This window comes from Balearica regulorum, chromosome Z, assembly GCF_011004875.1.
Source record: "Balearica regulorum gibbericeps isolate bBalReg1 chromosome Z, bBalReg1.pri, whole genome shotgun sequence".
NCBI classification, from domain to species: domain Eukaryota; kingdom Metazoa; phylum Chordata; class Aves; order Gruiformes; family Gruidae; genus Balearica; species Balearica regulorum.
This window is the reverse complement of record NC_046220.1, coordinates 66,465,495-66,488,621: the sequence shown is the minus strand read 5'-3', so window position 1 is coordinate 66,488,621 and position 23,127 is coordinate 66,465,495.

Below are 23,127 nucleotides of genomic sequence, written 5' to 3'. Positions count from 1 at the left end.
CCAAAGATCCAGGAATTCCGCTTTCCTCCTTTTCCATTTGCCCTGGGAGTGACTGCGACTGCAGACAGAGCAAAGAATGGATGTGATGGGTTGTGAACAGCTCCGGAGCTGTAAGGGTCCAGGCAAATTCTTCTCCTCCCACATGCTGCTGCCTGCAGAGGCAGAGGAAGGAAAGAGCTGATCAGGAGGGAGAATGTGAGCTGCAGATCTCTGTCATCAGTACTGCCTGATATCTTCTGTCTTTCAAATTGCAACTAAAATCCAGAGATCTTTTTAGAAATAAAGCTAGTTTTCATGTGGACACTGATATTTATTCCCACACTGTTCTGAATTTTAAAAAAGACCAAAACCCCCACTTATTGTTAGCACTTGGCAGCTCTGACTGAGAGCTTGGTAAGTTTTACACTGCAGACATTTGCAATTTTATAACGTTCTGTGCTAGATAAAAATCTTATGACTGTCAACCTAGCTGTAATGAAGTGGAAATGCCACCACATAAAAGATTTTATTGAAATATTTATAAAAGAAATCATCAAGACCATCTACCAACTTAAGCTAGGAAGTAGAGAAAGCTATATATAAATCACTACTTAATTCAGAAGAAACATCAAAACTTCATGCAGCACAATCTATAAATCTCATCAGGAGCAAAATACACCAGATAGCATAAGAAACAGGCAATTCCAAGACCTGTAACAAGTTGAGACAACACATTATAAGGTTTCTCCCAATCCACAGCTCGCCACTGGAACTGGCAGACAAACGTCATGGGAATTGCCACAGGTGGAATAAATGGGAATACATACAGATCAGTAATTTCCCTGCTCTCCCTTAAACATCAGCCAGATTGCTTTGGGGGTGATCTCCATTTGTGAGAGTCAAGTAAGTCCTTCCGTGTCCAGGTCCCACCGCACAGGAGCACAGCTGCATTTCCCAAGCCTTTGATCTGCAGGATACAGCCTGCCAGCAGCCATGCTGCAATTGCTGTGAGCGAAGCTGCCTGCCTGGCTTTGGCTTCAGAAGTAGTAAAAACAGAGGACAGAGTCCCCAAATGACAAAAGGCATGTATATCCTCTGGCAACCAAATTACCATGTAAGAATAAAGTTCTGTCTTGTCCAGGCAGATCAGTACCTTGTTCACTCAGGATCCTGTGGGGTGCTGCCCCACATCAATCAATCTGTGTTTGGGACTGACCACCCCCTGCATGAAAATATTTTGGCAGGCTGTTTCAAGAGGACTGCAAGTATAAATGCATCATCAATGTCTTTGGTATCCTAGATGCTCTGAGAACAACAAGGCCTGAAAGCCAGCTCTTATTTTCATCACAGTCTGATACTCGAGTTACTAACTATGGCAGCTTTTATTACATGCCTTCTCTATCATTACCTTGACAGCTGATCTTGCAGGGTCAAAACACATTATAGACCAATGTTGAGCAATTTCTCTGAGTCCTGTAAGTTCCCTTAATTATATTCTGGGGCCCTCAGACACCAGCCAGGCATCCCACCAGGTTGAGGATAGGGTCGTTGCTCGTATGAATGCTATAGAAGAATTCTTGGTCACCCCACACCTAGAAAATAAAGCAACCTGTAGACTGTGCTGTTTCTCCTGCGCTAGCTATTTTACTGTGTGCATGCCTGTAAGCTCATACATTACACTATCCAAATATACAAAAACTCCTTCCTTTTCATCTTTTGCAGGTATTGTACAAGCAAGAAAATATTCCATAGCTTCTGTGCATACAGTCACTTGGGTCACACAGTCATGAGCAAACATTATTTTCATGCTGCAATGAACACGCAGAGGTGAGCAGTGTGCCAAGACACACCAGCAGCCTGAGACACATGGCTGTGGTTAGGTCTGCTTTTGGGGCAGAAAGTTCCCCTTTGCGCAGCGGCAGGAAGGGCAGGAGGAGTCGCCAGTTCCAAAGCCAGCATGGATGCAGACTGCAAGGTACAACCCACTTCGTGAAGGCACAGGGGATGGAGAAGAGACACTTTCATGTTTCAACTCGTGGTGCTCTGACACCGAGAGGTGCTTTCTATCTGAACTCCTCTCTGGAGACTTATAAATCACTGGAAATGGCTAAGTGAAGTAAATGAGCAAACTTCCATTCAATTCAGTAAGTCTTGGATTTTTGTTCTTTAATATTTAATCAGAAACAGTACCAAGAAAGCTCTTGAGCCAGGGATAGATGCAGTATTAGCTAGGACAGACAGAGAGAAATAGTGAGACTGATCAATAGCTCTTATAGTTGCTTCACGGTTTCTAAAGATAGTAACTCTTCTGTACTCCATGGTAGTTTTTATGAAAGAAAGGATGAAAACCAAAACCCATTGATTTTATAATGTACTTGGTTTTCCAGATTCCTTCCCACACTAAGCTCCTGCAGACAGCCATGAAACAACACAAGATGCTCTTCACCTTAGATACCCACAAGGAGGTTCTCCGAGGGATGTAATCCTGTGTATTGCTCTGAAAGATTCCAGGCACATGGAGTAAGACAAATGCACAAAATCTAGGTAACCAGGTTACCGTGAGGTAGATTGAAAGTAGTTCCCACTCAGAGACAAGCCTCAATTAAGATGCAACATTGTTTGCAGCTGCTACTCCTGTATCAATCTGCTTACTCAGGTAATGATATCACTCACCCTAAATGTGCCACTGGGCCCCAAATCGATACTTCTGGGACAGTCTATTGGAACAACTTCAGCAAATTTCCTCACGTGAGTGGACATTTTTTTTTTTTTTTTTTAATTAATCAAAATTCCATATTTGAGTTGTCAGAAACTCTTTGGGTATTAATATGGGGGGGGGGGGGGGGGGGGGAATGGAGAAAATAAATCCCTAAATACAGAGTTCAAACTTAGTGAGAAAAAAAAGTGAATTAAATACTTCATTCACAATGTTTTTTTCAGTACTTGTTTCATTAGGAGAAATGGAAATAACTCAGTATTTCTGGGTAAGTCTACACTGATTCTTTTAACTTGTGCACTTTAAAATACTAAATAAATTAGTCATACGGAAACATTCCTCATTTCATTCTACCTATTCATTTATTCTGCTGAAAATAAGCATTCAAATGGATGATAATTAAGCAAAAGTGTTTTGTAGACCTTTCTGACTTCCCACTGCTCCAAAGAGGAGTGCCAATTATGGAATACTTCTGAGCAACAAGTGAAGACCTGCTGTACACCAAATAAACAGGCAGTGTGTTTCTTTCAGAAATTCCTGCATATAAAAGTGACATTTTTTTGGTAATAAAACTTCTACAAAGTTATTTCTCAGAGTTTTAGCATCGGAGGAAAAACATTACAGTACAGTAAAAAAGTAATATCAGAACTCAAATTTGGTCATAATGATAGGTTTTCAAAAAGTCCTTGAAACTTCTCATTTCACAGCACTTCAGAGCAATCTCTTGAAAGTAGAGATAGCCTCTATTTCTGGAAGAAAAAACTACTTAGACATGACAGCTCCATCATTTCAAGTTTTTCTTCCTTGTACTGCTGAAACACTTGATGGACTTAAGTGAGAGCAAAGGACTATGCAATTTCTTCTGTAAATGGTATCTTTTACTTCTGGTTAGAAACATACCTGTTTGCATTCACATTTTAAAAAATGACTCAAAATCTAAATCTAACGAGCAGAAATATATTTGACATGTTCAACCAAGTCACCTCAGTATTTGAAAGTAATGCATATCCACACTAAGCTATTAAACAAACTTTCTTCAATGCTGAAAAAAAATCCATATTACTTAAACTTATCCTTTAATAGCATATTGAAAAAATATAGAAAGATTTACATCATTTAATCATTCTTTATAACATACCCTTAAGCTTTGAAGAAATAATCCATATTTCTCCTTCTGATCATTTACCTTTTCATATAAAATATTGCATTGTCTTCTATTAAGACTATTGTGCAAAGAGGTGAACTAATTTTAAAATCAGAAAACATTTATTATGGAATAGGATTCATGGGTCAGTGTGGAAACATTTGTATTGCAGTGAAATTTAGAACTCACGTTGGGAACAAATGTAAGATTTATTAGAAGGAATGGAATATTGTCATAGTTTGGAGTAATCTAGGAATGTGATTTTCATAAAATGTTTCTGTAGTTACACAGATTAGTATGCTGCATGCTTTTTATGTGCCATCAAGTTATAACACTACAATAAACATGCAAAGACTGAAATACAAAAGTTATGTTCAAGTGAAATTAAAAAAAAAAATCTATATGGAAAAAGAAAAGCCTTATTTCAAGATCTTAAATATTTGTTTTCACAGAGCAGAATACCCGAAGGAAGGTACAAAGGAAACCAAAGAAAATGGCTGGGTTTTTTGAGTCACTGAGCAGAGGAAAGGCAGGTGTGTATAATTGCAGGACAATGAACAGAGTCTACCCCACATTCTCCATGAGATCTTTGGACAAGTCAAATCAGTAATTTTTCTGTTTCCTTGATTTCTTCACAGAAAAAAAAAAGAAAAAAGAAAAAAGGGAAACAGGAGGTAGTCATACCATCGGATAATAGCATAGGTTAGAAGAGTCATTTCCTGAGAAGTCCAACTAATAAGTCCTCAAAAATCATCTCCTTCAGGTGAGGTGTTTAATTAATTAAACCCCTCTGGCAGAGGTTTGCTCTCTCTGCTCATCGCTTGCAGCCCTTAGGCACCAGCACCCCAGCTGAACACCCAAGGGGTAGGTGGTGGGACTACTCTCCTCGACCCACTTAGTCATGCTTTACTGGTGACTTCGAAAATGCAAACAAGAAATGCTGTGTTATTACTAATTGAGGAGGCTTTTACTATTTGAAGTCCAAACATTTCAGCATCTTTCAAATTCCAGAAGCTGAAAACTAGGTTAAATGAAGACCCGGCTGGGCACTGCAGTGACCAGCATGCTTACATTGCCAGGGTGCCAGCACCCAGCGTGTGCATGAGCTGCATGGGCAGAAGAGGAAAGAGAGTTCGCAGGCCGTTGTTCGCCCACCGGGTGATTGTGTTAGACCCAGCGAGAGATGACCTTTCTGTGAAAACCTGGCAGACCTGAAGGAAGAGGGGTGGTTGAGGCAGCCTGCCCTGCCTGCTCAGGGGCTCTGCCAAGGGACGTTGGTGCTGTGTTTGACACACAGTGATGCTGTACAGAAATGTCGGGACTTTTGAGCCCACCCAGAGCCAAGCAGCCTGATCAGAGTGGGCTGTGCCCCACACATCCATGGCTCAGTCCTTGCGAGACCCTTCTGACTGGCTTAATTTTTACCTGTTTCTCTCTCCTAATCCCTTCACATCGTGTAGAACAGCTAACCAGTCTTAGCAATTTGACACCTTTGCTATAAAAAAAAAAATAATTCTGCAAATTATTTAAACCAAAAAGGAAGGAACTTTGTTACACACCACACTTGGAAGACTTGCTGCATTTTCCTAAACAAAATGCAAATGGAAATAGGGTGAGGGCCATGACATTTTTCCACAGCACTAGTACTCCTAGGACATTTTATATAAAAGGTTTAGACAAGTTGGAGACTGGTGAAGGTGTAAGTAACTCATCTGAGAATTTTAACACTCTACCTACATTGGCAGCCAGGAGAAAGGAGGGTGCTCAGTAATGTTTTACAGTCTCCAGCTCTTTATCAAATGATTTTAACCATTACCTCTAACATTGTGCTCATACTTGGTGCCAGACCAAGTAGCATGCTAGAGATGGTGTAGTACCCGGAGTCCCCCCAAAGCTCATAATTCACAGATATGTCCACTCTGTCAGGAGCTCCAAAAGCAGCCAGGAGCCCCAGCTGTGGTAGCACAAGGTTGCGTAAACAACAGTCCTAAGGTAAAAGTTTGAAAAGAACAGTCACAGGCTGATAATGCATGGCTGCCCACTGACATCTCAGATGTTAAAATGACGGTGCTGCTGCGCCAGACGTCATGGGTACAACAAAAAACATGGAGCTGAGCAATGTTTACTTGCATTGTCCACCAAGAGTGGGTCTGCCAGAAAATCTGGCCACATTTTGCAGGATTAAAGCCATTACAATATACCCTCTGCTAGCACTTCCATCACTCCATGAAGCTTTACATATTCTTTTGAAATTACTTGGCTACTTTAGTGCATTCACCAGTTCTAAGAAAAACACAATCTATTTTACGTGCAGCCTGCATAAGCAATTTTTCCAGCTCAATCTCTCTCACCAAGACAAAGGCCACCCGACTGGCTGTCTGCCCACCTGCCTGAGCAGGCAGGGCTTCCTGACCTGCGGTGTGAACTGGTGGCAGCGTCGGTACCCCGTGCAACTTTTAAGCAAAGATTAAGCTTCTATAGGTACGTCAGTGATAAAAGGAAGACTAGGAAAAATGTGGGCCCTCTCCAGAATTAAATGGTAGACCTGGTTACCGAGAATATGGAGAAGATTGAGGTACTCAGTGACTTTTTTGCTTCAATCTTCACCAGCAAGAGCTCTAGCCACACCATCCAGGTCGCAGAAAGCAAAGATGGAGACTGGGAGAATGAAGAACTGCCCACTATAGGAGAAGATCAGAGTCAAGACATCTAAGGAACCTGAAGGTGCACAAGTCCATCGGACCTGATGGGGTGCATCCACGATCCTGAGGGAACTGGCAGATGAAGTGGCCAAGCCACTTTCCATCATATTTGAGAAGTCATGTCAGTCTGGTGAGGTTTCCACTGGCTGGAAAAGGGGAAACATAACCCCCATTTTTAAGAAGGGAAAAAAGGAAGACCCAGGGAACTACAGGCTGGTCAGTCTCACCTCCATGCCTGGCAAGATTATGGAGCAGATCCTCCGGGAAACTATGCTAAGGCACATGGAAAATAAGGACGTGATTGGTGACAGCCAGCATAGCTTCACTAAGGGCAAATGATGCCTGACAAATTTGGTTGCCTTCTACAATGGGCTTACAGCGTTGGTGGATAAAGGAAAGAGCAACTGACATCATCTACCTCGACTTATGCAAGGCATTTGGCACTGTCCCGCACGACACCCTTGTCTCTAAATTGGAGACGCATGGATTTGACAGATGGACCACTCGGTGGATAAGAAATTGGCTGGATGGTTGCAGTCAAAGAGTTGTGATCAACAGCTTGATGTCCAAGTGGAGAACAGTGACGAGTGGTGTTCCTCGGGGGTTGGTATTGGGACCAGCGCTGGTTAACATCTTTGTCCCATGGACAGTGGGATTTAGTGCACCCTCAGCAAGTTTGCTGACGATACCGAGCTCTGTGGAGCTTGTAACATGCTGGAGGGAAGGGATGCCATCCAGAGGGATCTTGACAGGCTGGAGAGGTGGGCCTGTGGGCCTGCATGAAGTTCAACAAGGCCAAGCACAAGGTCCTGCACGTGGGTTGGTGCAATCCCAAACACAACTACAGGCTGGGTGGAGAATGAATTGAGGGCAGCCCCGAGGAGAAGGACTTGGGGGTGTTGATTGATGAGAAGCTCAACATGAGCCAGCAGTGTGCGCTTGCAGCCCAGAAAGCCAACTGTGTCCTGGGCTGCATCAAAAGAACCGTGACCAAAAGGTCGAGGGAAGAGATTCTTCCCCTCTGCTCTCGTGAGACCGCACCTAGAGTACTGCATCCAGCTCTGGGGTCCCCTGTACAAGAAAGCATGGAGCTGTTGGAGCAAGTCCAGAGGAGGGCTACGAAGCTGATCAGAGGGATGGAGCACCTCTCCTATGAGGACAGGCTGAGAGAGTTGGGATTGGTGAGCCTGGAGAAAAGGCGGCTCCAAGGAGACCTTATAGTAGCCTTCCAGTACCTGAAAGGGGCCTACAGGAAAGCTGGAGAGGGACTGTTGGCAAGGGCAAGTAGTGACAGGACAAGGGGTAACGGGTTTAAACTGAAGGAGGGTTGATTTAGATTAGATGTAAGGAAGAAATTCTTTACTGTGAGGGTGGTGAGGCACCGGAACAGGTTGCCCAGAGAAGTTGTGGATGCCCCATCCCTGGAAGTGTTTAAGACCAGGTTGGATGGGGCTTTGGGCAACGTGGTCTAGTGGAGGGTGTCCCTGCCCGCAGCAGGGGGGTTGGAACTAGATGGTCTTTAAGGTCCCTTCCAGCCCAGACCATTCTATGATTCTGTGATTCTAAGATAAGGGGCTTGATAGTCTACAGTAAACATCCCTTTTCCTATTATTATCACGGGCTGTATCACTGAGTGCAATTTCAGCTGCACATTTCAAAATAACTTGAAATAAATGCTTTCTATCACTGTTATGAACATGTAAGAGAGCAAAATTGCAAGTAATACTGTGTGCAGCTTAACTGACCAAATTCTTAATTCCATTAAACCATAGGCCACCTTTGGATGATGCCCAAAGATATTCTTTGCTACCCCTGGACACTCTGCAGCACCCAAAATTCTGGCGCAATCCTGAGAATATGACATATGCCATTGATTTCACTAAGTGTGGATGGGTGTTTTAATACAACAGTCCTTGGGTCAATATTTAACCAAGGGTGGCTTTGAGAATCTGACTTCAGTTAGGCTATATTTAGATGTTTCTTTACATTCGCAAAGGGGATTAGAAATACCTATTCATATATTGATGTGGGAAAGTATAAGTAGTATGAAATGGGTTTAAGCTGACACAAAGACAGACCACAGAACAAGAACAAAAGGTATACCACAGGCAACAGAAGGAAGAGGCCTGAAGGAAAATGCAAGAGGATGTCACAAGCTTCTTTAAAAAACAACTGAAAAACAGGCTATTAGGAGAAATGGTACATGAAATACCTGGCAATGCTGCAGTGAAGTTAATGTCTCCCTGTTCCATGGTTTAATAGTAACAGAGCAGTGCAGTCCAGCCTTGCCTCAAAAAAGTGGACCTGACAATGGGCTGCTGCTTGAAGCCCTCTCACACCTCCTCTGCCAGTGAGATGATTAGAAGTGAGTTGGTGGCAGAAGAGCAAATGGGAATTTTTAGAAAGAAAAGGAGCTTTCAGATTCAGGTAAGTTTATCTGTCTCATAGGTTACCCACAGCAGGTCTTACAGCAATGAAACTGCACATGTGATGTGGCCCATAAGTTGTGTTTCTTGTGCTACATCTTGTAACACAAGATAAGGTTATAAAATTAAAACAAAAACCAGTCTATATATTTATTTTTTTGTCACCTGGAAAAGGTCCTCAAAATAGTGTAATTTTTGCCTGTGTAAATAAATGTAACAAGTCTTATTGCAATTGTGATTTATTTTTGTGCACTAACAGTCCAGCACTTCTAAAAAGCCACCTAGGAAAGTCTGAAATTCTAAAAAACTCTCATTTTCAACTTGCTAAGTGCAATTACATGTGTGGTGGAGAAACTGGCTGAGCTGCTGTTATCTGAATACGCTCTGTGCATGTGACTCTGTACATTGAGTCTTTGCTGGTGGTGAAGGATTGATTATTTAGAAGGAAACCAGGTGTGTATTTCTGCTGTCAGCAATTTGTGTACAGAAAGAGCTTGCTGTCGTATTCACACCAACACCATCATTGTGGAGCCCCTTGATGAAACCAGCAAACTCTATTGGGGCATATTTGAAGGAAAAAACTTTCATAACCACATTCAGCCCTCATTTTCACTTTTTACAAGTCCTCTGAGGTATTCACATAGTGTATGAGTATGAAACATAAATTAGACTTCAGTTTGATAAAGTAATGAGCAAACTTCAAAGTTTGAAGAGTTCATGTCATTTCAGGCAAGTGCTGAAAAAATCCAAAGGTTTGCTTAGATCTTCTCTGAGCAGGCTTGGAGTTGAATGGGAAATGCAAAAGAACCTACTTTCTTTTCCTCCTGAGATTTTTTACATGCTCTCTTCTCAGCAGCTTTGGGAACAGGAAGTGCTGAAGCACTCAGAAAAGAATATCAACTTTGAAGTATTGAATCCGACTTTTTCAAACCTCAGAAAAGTTTACTGGCTTTCAAGTGGTCATTTGAATCTGTTTATCTGACCCTAATACATACGCTGCACAACTATCTGTGATGTCTGGAAGATCTCCTCTTTTCAAGGAGACATCAAAGTGGAGAAAGGATACTTTTACAGATGCTAAGGAGGGTTTGCTTTACTTATATCTTTTGCTATTCTTTGCCTTTTGGTGGTATCACTGCAGCAGAGTGTCAGGGCTCTGGACAGGCAACTCAGTGCCCCACTGAGGGCATCCACAGCCCAGGACCCACAGCCCTGGCCCCAGCTGCTCCAAAACTGCTGTTGGGATCCCCTTGACAGATAGCAGACTTTTCTTGTTGCCTTATTACTTTGCCTTTGCCCTCCTGGCTCACCTTGCCTGGTGGAGAAGCCAGAGAAGTCTGTGGACCATTCATGAGTACATTGAACTCTGTTGCTAACTTTGATGCTGGATATTTTCTTGGTTAGGGTGAACTTTAAGGACTAGCAAAGTCAACAAATATCGCCAAGGTCTTTCAGATTTTCAGGTGAAACATCTTGCATTATCTTTTAGCAAATCAGTTAATCAGTTTCAGTGGAGTCCTCCCTGATTTGTTGTTTGGTTGGTTGGTTGGTGTTTGGTTTGGTTTGGTTTGGGGTTTTTTTTTGTTTGGTTGGTTGGTTTTTGTTTGGTTTTTTTTTTTTTTTTTTTTTTTTTTACTGTGCACACTGGCTGAATCCTTGAACAGAGGCTAAAATGGAAAGGTAAAAGCAGGACCTTCATTTTGTCACAAAAATACAGAGTTAGCTAACTGATTTGTTTGGTATGAGGTAATTCCCTGAAAAGAATCTATTCCCTGCATGTAGTGATGCAGTGTAACATTACCAGTTTTAAAAAGTGAAATTATTACCTTTTGGGCAATCATCAGTCAGCATAATGTTGTCAGGAAGGCTTTTCCTCATAGTTGGTCTGTTTTCAGTCTCATAACTTCGTATTCTTACACAGATGCATGAAACTCTCCTGTTAGGGGATTGATTAGAAAGGCCCAGCTCTTCTGTGAATGCCATTCCTCATACACATTTATGTTTATGCTTGTGCAATTCAAATATTCATAAACAGTATAATTATAAACATATAATACCTATATATGTTATTATACAAACATTATAATTAATTTCCTCCTCACTTTGTGGTGAGTTCATCAGTGCTAGGTGATAAAGTCAAGCCATGAGGAAGACTCTGATTTTGTAAAACCTCTTTTCTTGTTTTAATGATGTCAAGAACTTGAGAAAATATGGCAAATTCAAATATAAGAAACTCATATGGAGAACAGGCATTCAAAGTCCTAAGTTGCATTGGCATCTTTTTGCCAAGGTTGTATGAAAAAAAAGCCAATTTAATTAACTTTCTAGCATCATGCTATGGTTTCTTTGTGAGTTGCTGGTAAACTGGATTTACTTCAGCTCACCCCTGCTGAAATACTCCATATTTCGTAGACCATTAGAAAATAAGAGCAGAAGGAGCCTGAGAGTTCATCCTCTGCCCCTCACTGGGTCCGTTATATCTCCTGAAAGGCCTCTTCCCAACTCCATCTTAAAGATTTGATTTCTGCCAGAGACCATAACAGTGGAGGCCCTTTGCATTGCATCGTGCTCAGGTGCTTGACAATCCTGCTGCCGAGGGTCTCATTTGAAAGTTACTGATAGCTTTAGGCTCAATCCTTTCCATTCACTAATGATCAGGTTGTAGATGGGAATGGCAACAATCCCCGCAGTATCGGACAGATGCAGTGGTAGGATTCAAGAGGAAAAGGGTCTGAAATATTTCTTATAGAATCATTTCTGGATCACAAAGACATCTTTTATATCTTTTCCGTGTTTTTGTCTATCCATGTAATAACTGTTCTCTCTTTGGAAGAGAGCATAATCAAATACTACTTTCCTGGCATATTAAACAATATTTCACCCACTCTCTTGAATTTTAAGTCTGCAGAAGATGTCTGCATGACTTTGCTTTTTCTTTATTTTGTTAAATAATCTGATTTTTCTCTTCCATGCTTTCTGTTTACAGGTTATGTTTTGTTAGAATTGTTTTAAAAATCTCGTCACAAGTGCTAGTGCTGGATCTTCCCTTCCCTTTCAGTAACTTTGTGTGTGTCCATAAAAGAAGTATTTCAGTGACAAGATTTTTCCTGCTGGCTTCCCGTGATGTACAGTGGACCATAAACACTGTCGCTGAGCATTTCTTTTTGCTTCTGTGAAGGGATAGGAGATTCTGTACCAAATTGTGCTGTCTGAATTCAGGGAAGTTTAAAGCAGATGAATCCAGCCATTTGCAACACAAATACAACAAGCAAATATTAAGTCCTACAGCTTTATTAAGGTTGTGGCATCTTTTTTTTTAAGGAAGTTCAGCTTGTGTGAACACAAAAATGCAATAGATTAGCCCAGAGTGAAAAATGTAGTGTCTGTTTTGACAGTAGACATGTATACACATTTTCCAGTTCATGCTTTAAGAAAATTGGGCTCCCACCCTCATCATGTTCTTGTGTTCCTCTGTAACACTCTTAGTTGCATTGAGCATTAATAGTGAGAGAGGATATATATCATAGGTTTGCAGAGGTAGGAGATTTGAGTAATAGTATGATCCAGCTGAATCATCAGCCTCTTATATATTTCTGTATTCTCCCTTTTATTCAAAGATATTCTTTTCACCTTTATTCAACTTTGTTGTTTTCAAGAATTTTCATTGGTGAAAATAGCGGCTCATCAGGTGAAGAAAGGAAGGTGGCTGTGATCTTAAAAAAGTCAAATCAGATACAAGTAATTTGAAATTTGAAGTTACAAGAGCTGAGACTACTCTGTAGAAGCCAGAAGGTTCAAAGCTTTGGGGACCTTGATAGAAAATTTTGTAGCAGACATTTCTGTGAACACATGAGTACATAAGAGGTTTAAAGTGAAAAATGTAATACAAAACAAGGACATTATTTATTATCATGATGATTATTTATTATCCATTTTAATTACTCATCAACAAGATGATGTTAACAACATGAAAATACTCAGTTATGATATTTTGTAAAATGGAAAAAATGAGCTATTTCTTTGTAAAGCACCTTTACGTGCCCATCTCTGTCACAGACATCCCCACTGTGGGCTTCTGCTTGAGCACATAAAGGCACAAGTGGACTGTAACGCACTTAATAATCAGTTCTACACAGGATCTGTGGGAACACTTCCCGTTTTTGAGTTTTCATTGATTGTCCACAAGCTCGCAGTAGTGTGCATGTAGCAACACAGCTGAGTGCGAGAAGGGCAAAGACAGGAGAAAGTTACAAAGACCTTTACAAGAGTACGGCTATTTTTTCCCCAAGGTGTAACAAATAAAAATAGTCTTATCTTATTAGTATTATTTTGATAATGAATAACCTATACTGTCCTTGTTTTGTTCTCTTAAACCTCTGATGTGTTGTGCTGACAGTTCATGTCACTGTTAGGACAGAAACAAAAAGAAACCCTTAAAGAAGTTGTAACATTCTGGTGGAGATAGACTCCCACTGTACCTAGGGTAAGAGCCTCTCACTCGACCTCAAGGTTAAGTCCAAATTCTGGTCCTGTCACTTTAAGTAGTAATTCTGGTCACATTCCTAAAAGTCTGAACTCAGATGTACTCTGCTGAAATCAATAGAAAGACTTCAGCTTAAAATTGGTATAAATGTTCATGTTTGAAATTAATATCTGCTATGTTTTATATTCCATTCATCTCATATTTTCCCTTTGAGGAAAAATGACTCCCTTTCCTTTTCTTCTTGTTAATGGATTTATTTTAATAATAAGAATAAGAAAGGTAATGAAGCTTTTCTATTTTCCACAGAATAATTAAAGATTCATTGGGGAGAAGGAACCATGTTGGAGCCCACTGGCTAGGAGATTCACAAAGAAAATTAAAAAACAGAGTTTGAACCTCTAGTCCAATTAATATTTATATATTTTATGACAAAAGGAACAATTCCCACTGGAGAAAGCCCTATTTTAGACTATTCATTAGTTTTACAGAGCTGTTAAGTGCCTGCAGGAATCTAAGCTATTTGGACCTGAAGTCTCTTCCCCTCCAATGAGTGAATTCATTTTGGATTAAATAGTTTAGGTAAATGGATTGCAGTAGGTGCATCCTTTTGCACTGTTTTACCAGGCCAAGTCTTGAACAACTTTGTAACGTGGAGGCAGCCCAGTTGTGTTGGCTGTCCCCGTTGGCACCCCTCTGCCCCACACTCCCCCCAATTTTGCTGGCTGTTCAGTGATGCCAAGCAGTGCCCTGGGAAAAGCCCCTGCCAGGGGTGCTTTGATGCCTGGATTAAAGATGGTGAAGTCTGGAGCAGCTTTGGTGTACTGACTCCCCTCAGTTTTAGGACTGGTCTCGCTTCCCACCCTGGTCTCTGCAGATATCCTTCGGCCAAACACCACACACAGCTGGACAGGGAAAGAAGAAATGCCTGTTCTGCCGCCTTCTTCCTCGTCCCTCAGAGAGTTACAGAAATACATAGGGAAGCAAAGGGGTGTTTTGAATATTGTTTAAATAAAATCCTTTATTTTCTGTCCTTGTGCTTGCACTCATCTGTACAGAAACACAGAAGAGAATCTCTGAATCGATTTATAAACACCTCTTCAGCATTCCTTCATGCATCTGGGTACCAGAATGCCAGCATCCCCCTCAGAGATGAGCTGTGAGCTCGAAGTCTATAATAACTGGCTTTAAATGCAGGTATATAATGCTACGTGAACCTGAAAGGCTGCATTATGTATTACTTTATTAATTTTAGAGTAAATTTGCCTACCTTGTGAGCAGAAGGAATTTTTTTTCCCTATCTGCTAGTGCTGAAAATCAAGGACCTGAAATTGTAATGGATGTTTTTTCTACCTCAGTAATAAAGGTCAGTACTTTACAGTTAGTACTTGTGTAGACAATTAACTCTCCTTGGTATACCATGATACATGAAACAGAAGATGATAGTCCACGCTCCTGGAAAGCTTTTGGCTTTTCTGGAGAGAGTTCTTCTTTTATTCATAAGGCAGAGAGATGGAATATATGTAAGAAATGCGTTGGCAGAGCTGCAGTGTTGCTATTTTTATATAACGATTTCCAGTGAATCAGATTTTTAGATTCCACAGAATGCATGGATGTATTTACAAGTTAGAAAGACAAATAAATACATTTAAAATAGGTATTTAAGACTTACAAGTTTTCCTATGTCTAAGATATTGAAGACTTAGGAGACCCAGGAATACAGCTTGAAACACCTTTTATCATAGAATCATAGAATCATAGAATCACAGAATGGTTTGAGTTGGAAGGGACCTCAAAGATCACTTAGTTCCAACCCCCCTGCCATGGGCAGGGACACCCTCCACTAGACCACGTTGCCCAAAGCCCCATCCAACCTGGTCTTAAACACTTCCAGGGATGGGGCCTCCACAACCTCTCTGGGCAACCTGTTCCAGTGCCTCACCAGCCTCACAGTAAAGAATTTCTTCCTAATACCTCATCTAAATCTATCTTCTTTCACTTTAAAGCCATTACCCCTCATCCTATCACTAGAGTTTACTACTACTTCAGCTCATGATCTCACATCTGTGTAGAACTTTATAGCTCTGAGTCAACTAAAAAGTTCTTATTCTCCACACAGTGAATAGATGTGCGTGGGACTAACCTCTGCTACACCATCTGGGATGGCTAAATCTGATGTTGCTACACCAGTTTTACACCAAATCAAAATCTAGCCCTTGGCATTTAAAAAAGTAAAAATAAAAGAAAAATATGCATATTTATACAGGCTCAAAAAAATGTCTTTATTGCATGAGTCACAGTCTGCAGCTTGGTAATGACAGTATCTGGTAATTTAGCCACCCTGAAACATTTGCCATCTTTATTGTGTGTTTTCTTATGGTTTAAAGAGCTTCTGATTGCTGTCTGAGCCTTGCTCACTATTATTTGAGAACATTACATACAAAATTGTCAAAATCTACAGTCTAAAATAATCTATAGATTAAAAGTAATCTTGGATTTTTGCTGCTGCAAATGAATATTTTATTAATAATCTTTTTACCTGTAGACTTCAGGTAGTAACAAAATACATTCTGTTTTAAATTTCATGTTGTCACTCTGGTGTACGGTGAGTGCTGGTAACAAATCAACACTTGATGGCTGTTGCCATGCGGCAAGATCTGAGATAACGCAGATATTTCCGGTTCTGTCAGGGATGCCATTGTGTGGGAACTGCCCATGAGCGCTGGCGTGTGATGCCAATCATTCCGACCGCTTTTCAATCTGGTGTTTGAGATGCCACTCATAGGTTGGGTCCTGCTGAAGGTTCCCTTGTTCTATTTCTGGCTTTTCCATTGACTCAGGGACAAGGAAGTAGGTTAGCTTTTTCTGCCCTGCATTATGTTTAACCTCTAAGTAGATTTAGTAGTTAAAACAAGTATAAAATATACTTGTTTATTATATTAAAAATATAATTTGTCTGGAAATACTGATCTTGCATACAAAAAGAATTCACAGGTGCGAACAATTTTTTTTTGCCAAAGCTTTTACCAGAAAAAGAAGCCATTTTTACCAAAACGTTTATTAGGAAAAAGGCATTTCTCCTACAAAACAGAATTTCTGATCAGAGAAATAAGTCTTGCAGATAGGTACTGCTTTGGGCTTTAATATTCAATTACTTATACAAACTGCAAACGCTCCAGAAGAATACAGAGAGCATAAACTTCCATGTAGGTTTAATGCCATCCTGTGCAAAATCACCAGTCATGGGTTTATATCTTTTTCTGGCTATATGAGTCTAAGAGAATTTGAAAGCCCTCAGTTGCGTCGAAACAAAAAGGCTAAATACCAAAAAATGTGAAGTTTCAGAGGGTGAAAGGACAATTTGCTTTCACCTACCTTAAATATTTATTTTGAGAGGAAATTAGTGAATGATTTTTTGATAAGATGTGTTCAAAGTGCCAGGGGCCTGATGACCACAGGCACTATTACAGTAATACTACTACAGTAAACTACAGGTTTTGGTGTTAAAATAGTTATGATTTCAGAAATGATAATAGCATCTTTTGTCACCTGCAGCCTGAAGCAGCAACTGTTCCCCCATGCACATAATTGAGAAACAGGACCACAGATTTAAAAGTTGGTGCCTAGTGGGAAGCCAAATGCTGTGTAAGGACAATGAGAATTATATTCCTGTTCATCAAAAATCTACTTGTTTTCTTGTGTCATTTTACTGAATTTCGCAGTCAATGAAGCAATCTGTTGGAAATAAATGTGTCTGAAGGACTCATATCCACAAGCTAGCCTGCAAAAGGACTGACAAAATGACTTCAAAAGTCCTCAAGCACTTGTGTGATACTAAGCCAGTGGGGTTTTTTACAGTGAATAAATTTGGTGCTTCAGGAGCTGCCAGAAATTTTGCTGAATCAAGAGTAGGATCTGACGATGAACTGGAGATGAATCTTTGCATTATTCTCAAAGATGAAGTGACAGATGCCATGGGATTGACAGAGCTGGGGTGGATAGACTGCCAGGGTCTGAGGAATGTTTGGGAGATTCCCACTCCTCCCAGACTGCGGAAGCTGGCTGGATGGGCGTTCACACTCCTCCCCATGCCACTGTCGCCGCAGGGCGGGGTGCTGGCACAGGGACGTTTTCCTTCTGGGCATGAACGGACACAGCTCATGCTGAAAATAGAGCTGAGCAGGAATTGTTATTGCAGTGTTTAACAGAGGCCAAAATGCCTTTCGTGTAAAATTGAATATTTCTCCAGTGAAAAACTGATTTCCCTGAAAGATTCTTCTTTCCATAAGAAGAAAAGGAAACTATTTATTTTTCAATATTCCTGAGCAGGAATATTCTGAGTTTTGAATGGACTAAAGATATTTTATGCTATCCAATGTAAAAACCTGTTTCCATTGTTTTTTTATTGCCATCATGTTCTCTCCCATTCTCTCTTCCATAATGCAAACCTGTCTAAATTGTGTAGTGATACACTGAGTGAAGAAAACTAAAGGAAAATTCGAGATAGCAGTGCAAACAAAAGATGGGCAATGATGTTGAATTAACTTGAACATTTCACTAAGCTGAAAATGAAAAATGACAAATGACATAATTGGATTAAAAATGATGTGATATTCCCATACTTTGAAGACCGCATTTTGCAGAATTTTTATTTTGCCACATCTTTTACGGTTTTAATTTTTTTTTCCTGATACAAAGCCAAATGTTAAAATGTTCATATGGATTCATTGTTTTAAGAAAGAAATGGTTAGTGGATTAAAAGTGCCACCATAATTAATAAACTTGCTTTGTATTATGCTGATGTGAGACCTATTCCTTTGGGTACTTTACAGCTGAACATTCAAGTGTCTACAATTACAGTTGATGCCCCAGGGTTCTCTGGCTTCTCCTGGCAGCCCTGGTGCTTGAGAGCAGAGATGAGGCAGCAGGTTACGTCAGTTTGATTTGGGAGCAATGTCATTTTGAGTAACACTGGGGACAGAAGAGTTTCCGTGGCATTTCGGCACAATTCACCTTTCGTCAGGAAAGCTGAGTGTTGGTGCTGAAGCTGGCACCGGACGGTGACCAGCCAGTCCCTTTCTCACTGTACTTCCCATGCCCCATGCATAGCAGCGTGCCCACCACGTGCTGCTTTGAGGATGCTGCTGCCCAGCTGCCCTCTGCCTAAGAGCAGTGTGGCAGCTATCATCAGCAGTGCTCATTTCTCCCAGCCTTGTCTTCACACTGGGGTCTTCATTCCTTGTCGTTCAATGTCTTCTGCGGTTTTTGTCACGCTGCACGAAGCATAGTTGCCGGCAGCCCGTGGTTACACCATGAGCATTTAAACAAGAACTTATTTACAAGCTGTGAGTCCAGCATCCTTATTAAACCCCATGGAGGAGGGGCAGAGTTTTTCTGTGTCATTTTAGATAAGTGCAACTATTCAGCAGTTCAAAATGGCTCAAAAAATATTCTTTCTGTTCTATGGAAATCTTTATGTCCGTTTTCACATCCACACATCTGAGTGGGAAGAAAACGATTTCGTTCTGATTCAGAATAATTTACCCATCACTATGCCTATCTCACACTTGGATAATAAAACTGGGGTTCAGAGTGGAATGCAAGTAGGGGGTTGTTGCAAATGAAGCCATTCATTCAACAACAAAAAGTGGAATATGAGATTATGTTGCTAGAATCTTGCAACGCATAAAACCAGACAAAGTGAGAGAATAAATAGTTCTGTGGGCTTTTTCCAATGGCGTTTTTTTGACATCATTGCTTTTTTTTCTTGCAAACAAAATCCATCAAAGAAGAAAAACAAGATTAAATGGAAGAGAATTAATTTATATCTGACACATATTTTATCAATTACGGACTGTTCAAATAGATATGAGAAAGTACAATACAATAATAAAAGGAGAATTATCTTGCCTTTATATCAAGAAAAGAAAAAATTTTACTGGGAACAATGGGCTTGTGTTGCAGCAAACACTCAGAAGTTGACAGTAACACTCACAGGTAAGCAGAGAGGGTGACAGCTAATTGCAGATGTAGGAGGGAAGTGGCAGGCTAGGGGAAGTTTTACCTCTGTTCTCTGGGTGTGCAAGATTTGTGTTGGGTTAGGCCACTCCAGGATTGTCTCAGCATACAGTGGTTCAGAGTAACATTTTCAAGGAGGTGTTCTGTTGGTGTCACCAGCATCGTAGCAAAGATGTTTTGGAAGTGTTTGACACTGGTCTAGTTCAGCCTGCACTTGTGCATGATGAGACTCATACACAGAGATTTCGCACATTAATTTCTGCCTGCTCTGAGTCTGGCCACGAAGCTCCCAGAGGTTCAATTTCTATCATTATTAATGTTTTATGTGGGTTTTTTCCAGTTCATGGTACCTGAAATAATGAGACACCTATCTCACAGCCCACCTAATCAGTGCTGAGAGGCCCATGGCCTCCAGGAACAGTACTGAAAGTGGTGTGCAGGGACCTGTCCTAGCACTGACTTACCATAGTGTCCCTCTGGAGGAAAGTATTGCCAGTGATATGTTTTGGATTCACTTTAGAGCACAGTAGTGTGGAAGACTGGAGACAAGAAACTGAAAACAAAAAGAAAGGAGGTAACTTGTAAGTCTTACCAGTGGTCCTCTCTGTCTTTTCACATTTCAAGACCTGGTGTCTTGCATTGCATGTATATGGAAAACTCTTATTTTGGGTTCCAGCACTGGCCTTTCAGTTTTTTTCCCCTTGCATGGCATTTGAGCAAAGACTTCTGTTTCCTGTGGTGAGTCTCTGTCAGAAATACCAGATCTCGATTTGGCTTTAAAAGGCTGCAGTCAGCTGTGTGAGCAGCTCCTACCCCTCCGCTCATCAGACCTCAAGACTTGATGCCACACCCTCTCGACAGGAAGTGGTACGTGTACGGGGTCAATACTCTAGCTTTAGTAGCTGCAACAGTGGAGTATGCTGGGGAACGAACGCTTTCATCATCAGGAGTTGCTTGTAGTGTAACTGTTATCCCAACAGCTTTTTGTGAACAACCACTTTAAACTCACTCTGTTTTGGAGAGCACAAGAGAATGCTCTTAGCTTGGAGCAGGCTTTTGTAATGCAACTGTTCAAGAAACTCTTGTGAGAGGAGCAGGTAGATGGGTATGACAGGATCTCAACTGAGAATCACAATAAAGTCTTTCAGGAAATTGCTCCAGACTTTCCTGCTTAAATCAGATGAGAACCTCTCGGCTATGAAGTGGTACGGGATATGCATAGGCTGCAAGGAGATGTAAGCATTGGTTAGAAAGCGTGGACTCTGTAGGCCCTCTGATGCAAGAGGCACAGACTCAGCACACGCAGGTAGGGTAAGTAGTAGCAATGCATTAAAAAAAGGGACAATTTGGTGATGGTTTGGGACAGGGCTCTTAATCTCCTCCCCAGCTTTTATTAGCATAAGGAAAACAAAAATTATAGGTTTAACTATCTGTTTCTTAAAATGCCTAATAAAATTGTGGGTACTTACCCAAAAACCAATGCCAATGTTTTCTTTGATTTATTCTTGCAACAAGGCTGGATAGCTGGTTCTCTGAATTGGAGCTGCCAACTTCAGCTTCAGGTATCACATCAGAAAAGAAACCTGTAGGTAATTCACTGACACAAACGAGGCAGTTGGTCTGCCAATGACATTTAACCAAGCTCACTGAGAAACAAGCCAGTATATTACCTCTACTCTCTTTTGCAGTGCTCCTGTTATATCTGTATTTGTTCCACACACTGTTTTGGCTAGGTTATTTGCAAGTAATGAGCTGTCATTTTTCTCAGTACACCGGAGCTGAACATCGCCATAGCAGCTCCTGCTCCGTTTTATATTAGTATTGTATAATTTCATCTTTATTCATTTATATATGTGTATAATACTATGGCATTCAGTGAGGTTATAAAATAGAATCTAGCAAACGCATCTTTTACATTTGCTGCTCTCTTCAAAAATAATAATGGCAGACGAAGACGGAAAAGGATATCTGAATGCTGACAGCTCAGTTTCACTTATTATAAAATTGCTTGTAGTTTTCCAAAAGTATATTAATTTCCTACACCTTTTGTAGATCATGTGAACTCTACATGAGCCTTCAGCATCCTGCAAGTGCAGTACACTGTGGAAAAACACTCTCTCCAGCTCATTAGCACAGGTAGCTAGATGCCTGTTCAGTGTTCAGTGTGACATTTTGTTAATGATGCCAGAAGCGTGTTATATTTTAAGTTGTATAGTTTTTTCCCTAGTAAAATTTTAAAAGTATCCTCTATTTTCTGACAAAGTACAACAACGGAAACTGGAAATAATGGTTAGCAGCTCTGGAAAACAACTTGTCAAAATGTCCTTGATGCAATTCTTTAGAGTCTTAAAGTTATGATTACGAAGATATTTTCAAGAACACAGAACTCATGCATATAAATGTGAACTACAGTTGGTTTTGTTTTAGATATTCATTGGTTATTTATTCAGATCTTCAGTACTGACTGACTTGGAAAAGGTGTTTGTCCCTCTGTTTTCTAGCCCCAGAGGTAGACTGGCTCTTGAGGGACACATAATAGAAATCACAAGTACAAGACAGGAGCACATTAATGCCTTTAAAGAATATGCTGTTGTTAGCAAATGTTTAGTAATTACAGTTGTTAGACCAGTTATGTACATCAGACAATATTCTTTTAAGAAGTATTGACTATTGGAAATACATATCATACTTGCTAAGAGAATAATACCTCTGTGAAACCCACGAGGTGAAAGTGTAAGAGAAATTTAATTTTTTCCTATGAAAAAATATGACCTGCTAGCCTGCTGAATAGTTTTACTATTAATGTAATGGCAGCTTCTACTATTTCAGAAATGTGCCAGTCTGGGAATAAGAGTCTTTGTTAGTGCCTCTTAACATGTATATACCGAATCTGCAGACTTCTGAAACCTCAGTTCCCTAAGCTGATGGGGATTTCTGGGCTGGTGTTCTAACTCCAAAGAAAGGTACTAGAGGCTCAGACACTGACACTGACCCTAAGTGTTGTGTTGAAGGCAACTTTGAGGGGAAAAAAAACCCACACAGAGAGAATTAACTTGTAGTACAGAAAGTTCAGATAAGTAGTTTTTGCACAATAACATCAAAATGCTCAAATGCCTTTAAGTTTGCAGTGGGGTGGTTATGATAGCTTTTTAACAGTTTCTGCAAATTATAAAAAAAACCCACCTGAAACTATTTGTAACACAGATCTGTCCAGAGTATTTCCAGAGAAATGCGATGTTGTTGAAAGCACTATTCTGTGCAAGCTGAAATGCTTTTCTGCAGCAAGCTCATTTTGGAGTAGTTTTAGATTAGGGAACCCTGAGCACTGTAGCTGGAGAGGAAAGAAGGGATGTGCTTTATTATCCCCATGCCTCTCATAGAAATACAGCAATGGACTCTGAGAAAGCATCTGGCTTGTGCTTGTACAGAGGCATGATCAGAGTCAGAGGAAGGTCTCGTGTTTGCAATACCATTTTAAAAAATACTATTTCATGAAAATGCTCGGAGGTGGTGGTAAATTTGAAATCAGTGGATCTCAGCCACTGACTAGGAACAGGATTCTCCAGCTGACACCTAAGATTAAGCAAAGGTAATACTCCTACAAAAGAGCTCTTACGGATCATAGAGCCCAATCCACCAGTCAGATTCACAACCTGATATTT